The 4,150-nt window shown below is 40.7% G+C and overlaps 1 pseudogene; it reads left to right on the top strand.

Moving 5' to 3' along the window:
• The first annotated feature begins 353 nt into the window (after positions 1 to 353).
• LOC132345272 (eukaryotic translation initiation factor 2 subunit 3-like) lies at positions 354 to 2,174 on the top strand (annotated as a pseudogene).
• The last annotated feature ends 1,976 nt before the right edge of the window (positions 2,175 to 4,150 follow it).

Raw genomic sequence — 4,150 nt, 5'->3', positions numbered from 1 at the left:
CTTCACTTTCACTTTTCATTTGCATGCATTGGAGAAGGAAATGGCAACCCACTCCAGTGTTCTTGCCTGGAGAATCCCAGGGACGGGGGAGCCTAGTGCGTGGCTGTCTGTGGGGTCGCACAGAATCGGACATGACTGAAGCGACTTAGCAGCAGTAGCAGCAGCATGCTAAGATTTATAAACTTGATGACCTATATTGTCCTTCACCATATTTCTTTTGTTAGGGCTTCCCAGGTGGCACAGTGGTAAAGAATCTGTCTACCAATGCAGGAGAGCAGGAGATGAAAGTTTGATCCCTGGGTTGGGAAGATTCCCTGGAGTAGGACATGGCAACCCACTGTAGTATTCTTGCCTGGGACATCCCATGGACAGAGGGGCCTGTTGGGCTGCAGTCTGTGAGGTCGCACAGTGTCTGACATGACTGAAGATGCACACATGCATGTTGCCTTTGTTGACTGCCCTGGAATATTACGATATTGCGATGACCCTATGCTGAACAATGCCTCAGTGATGGATGCCGCTTCTCTGTTGATAGCTGGTAATGAGTCTTGCCTTTTTATACTGTTCATGGTCATCTCAATGCAAGAATACTGAAGTGGTTTGACATTCCCTTCTCCAGTGAACCATATTTTGACAAAACTCTCCACCATGACTCGTTTGTCTTGGCTCTACATGGCATGGCTCATAGTTTCATTGAGTTAGACAAGGCTCTGGTTCATATGATCAGTTTACTCCAACACTTTGGCCACCTGATGAGAAGAATTGACTCATTGGAAAAGACCATGATGCTGGGAAAGACTGAAGACAGGAGAAGGTGGCAACAGAGGATGAGCTGGTTGGATGGCATCACCAACTAGATGGACATGCGTTTGAGCAAGCTCCGGGAGTTGGTAATAGATAGGGCATGCTGCAGTCCATGAGGTCGAAAAGAGTCGGATACAACTGAGTGACTGAACTGAACTGAATGAGTCTTGTTTTCAGCCTCAGACTTCTGAACACTTGACTGCTATGGAAATTATGAAACTGAACCATATTTTGATTCTACAAAGTAAAATTGATTTAAAAAAAAAAAAAAGCCAGACTAAAGAATGGTATGAACAGATCCTTGCATTTGTACAAGGTACAATAGCATAGAAAGAGCTCCTATTATTCCAATTTCTGCTCAGCTAAAATACAATATTGAAGTTGTCTGCGAATACATAGTAAAGAAATTTCCAGTGCCCCCAAGAGACTTCACTTAAGAACCCCAACTTACTGTTATTAGATCCTTTGATGTCAACAAATCTGGATGTGAAGTTGATGACCTTAAGGAGAATGTAGCTGGTGGTAGTGTTCTAAAAGGAGTATTAAATGTGGGTCAGGAGATGGAAGTCAGACCCAGTGTTGTTTCCAAAGATACTGAAGGAAAATTCATGTTTTCATCACTTTTTGCAGAGCATAACGATCTTCAGTATGCTGCTCTGTGTGTGTGCTGAGCCGCTTCCGTTGTGCCTGACTCGTTGCAACCCTGTGACTGTAGCCCAGCAGACTCCTCTCTCCATGGGATTTTCCAAGAAAGAATACTGGAGTGGGTTGCCATGCCCTCCGCTAGGGGATCTTCTCGACCCAGGGATTGAACCCATATCTCTTATATTTCCTGTATTGGCAGGCAGGTTCTTTACTGCTAGTGCTACCTGGGAAACCCTAATATGCTGCTCTAGGAGGTCTTATTGGAGTTTGAACAAAAATTGACCCTACCTTGTGCCAGGCTGACAGAATGGTGTGGACGTTACTTGGTGTGATTGAAACTTTACCTGAGAGCTTCACAGAATTGGAAATTTCCTATTTCCTATTTAGATGGCTCCTAGGTGGACGCACTGAAGGAGACAAGAAAGCAGCAAAAGTGCCAAAGCCATCAAAGAATGAAGTGCTTATGGTGAACACAGGATCCCTGTCGACAGGAGGAGGAATTAGTGCAGTCAAGGCTGATTTGGGCAAAATTGTTTTGACCAATTCTGTGTGCTTGGAAGTAGAAGAAAAAAATATCGGCCTTCGTCAAAGAGTTGAGAAACACTGCTTGGGGTCAAATAAGAAGAGGAGTGGCAATCAAGCCAACGATAGATGATGACTGAAGAATTAAATAACAGATATGGATGAAGTCAGAATTTCTCTTAACACCCTAGGGGTATATTTTCAAAGCAATAGTAGGGAATTAATTTCATAGTTCATTACCTTAGTAGTAGCTGTAAGGTTATTCTCATTTTTGAGTGATGAAAATTTAACCTTTAGTACTGAGACAGGGTCTACAATAAATGTAAAAGTTGGCATAATGTTGGATTGAATCTACATTTTACCAGAAATTAATCATTTCTAAACAATGTCCAATTTATACAGTGCAGGTTTGAAAGTAAACTGCTTGCTACAACGAGACTTTGCTGTAGCATACATTCCAATGAACCTGTTCAAAATAAAATCTTTCTTCTTAAAAAAAAAAGATGCTATCTGAGAAAATATCTGGGCTTCTAAATTTTGCTCACTTCAATATAAAACTATTGAATTAAGATTTGAATTAAGAATGGTTTCAATTTAGCATTTCCTCTGAGCTTCCTGTATACATTAGCGCCTGCAGAGATTTTCTCAGGTGAATAAAGTTTACAGAACAGGATTATTTGAAAGTATTAATCATTTCAAACCTATTAACCACAAAATGCAAATCTGAGAAATATTTTAGGCATAACATTTCATAAACACCTTATTCAAAAAGATAAATTTGTCAAATGATAACAAGGCATGATAACTAAAGATAATAATGCTAAGAAAGGAATTAAAGCTCATGAATAAATCAAAAATGAATAATTTTTACATGTCTTTGCAAGGAACAGATTTAATTTCAAATTTTACTTGTGAGTAACATAAATATAGACATGAGCAAATTTAGAGTTACATAAACTGAAACCAGCAGCCAGCTGGAAAAACAGGCACTCCCAGGACCCCAGAAGCCTCCCTGAAGTTCCCATCTACCCCTCTCAGAGTACCCATTCTCCTAGCTTCTATCACCATAGATTAGTTTTGCCTATTCTATTCTTCAATGTCTGTCTTCTTATGCTTAGTATTATATTTGTGAGATTCATCAGTGATTTTGTGTGTAGTTATATTTTGTGTATTCTTGTTGCTTTGTTCCTCTATTATAAATATACTATGATTTTTTTATCCACTCTACTGTTGATGGATGTTGTGATGTTTTCAGTAGGGGAACTTTTATGAGGAGTGCTGTAAATGAATACATTCTTATATGTCTTTTGATAAATAAATGTACACGTCTATGTTGGGTCTATTCCCAACACAGAATCTATGGGTCTATGAGCAGAATTACTGGATCATGTAGTATACATATGGGCTTCCTAGGTGGCACTATGATAAAGAACCTGCCTGCCAATGCAGGACACCTAAGAGATGTGGGTTCAATCCCTGGATTGCAAAGATCCCCTGGAGGAGGGCATGGCAACCCACTCCAATACTCTTGCCTGGAGAGTCCCATGGACAGAGGAGCCTGACAGGCTGCAGTCCATTGGGTCACACAGAGTTTGAAAGGGCTGAAGTAACTTAGCATGCACACACAGTATACGTATATTCGGCTATAGAAGATGCTGCCAAACACTTTGCAAAGCACTGGTACCTTTATGTCCAGGTGCTGCATCAATAGAGCCCCAGATGCTGAGTGTATCCTTATTAACATTTGCCTTTCTTCTCCTACTTCTTCCTTTCCTCTGTCAGAAGAAGACAGTCTTCTCTGTCTTCCCCGCTCCTTCTCCTGCTTCTATCCCCTCTTCCTTCTTCTTTCTCTTCCTTTCCCCCGCCCCCTCTCTTCTCTTTCTCTGCCTCCTTCTCCTTCTGTTTCTCTTCCCTCTCCTATCACCCATCCGAGCACTCCTCCTCATCTTCTTCCTTCTTTTTTACCCTTCCGTCTGGTGGATGTCTACCGGTAACATATTGTGGATTTAATTTGCATTTCTTGGTATCTGAACTTGAGCGTGTTTCACATTCGGAGATTCCCTTTTGTGAAACACCATTTAGAAAAATTGTGTTGCCTACCTGTTTCTTATAGATATGTAGTTCTTTGTAGATTCTGGATTTGAGCCCTTTGTCATATACATGTATTTCAAATATATTC

The sequence above is a fragment of the Bos taurus genome, chromosome 5 (assembly GCF_002263795.3).
Source record: "Bos taurus isolate L1 Dominette 01449 registration number 42190680 breed Hereford chromosome 5, ARS-UCD2.0, whole genome shotgun sequence".
NCBI lineage: Eukaryota > Metazoa > Chordata > Mammalia > Artiodactyla > Bovidae > Bos > Bos taurus.
The sequence above is the reverse complement of the archived record's forward strand: the minus strand, read 5'-3'. Positions and strand labels throughout refer to the sequence as shown.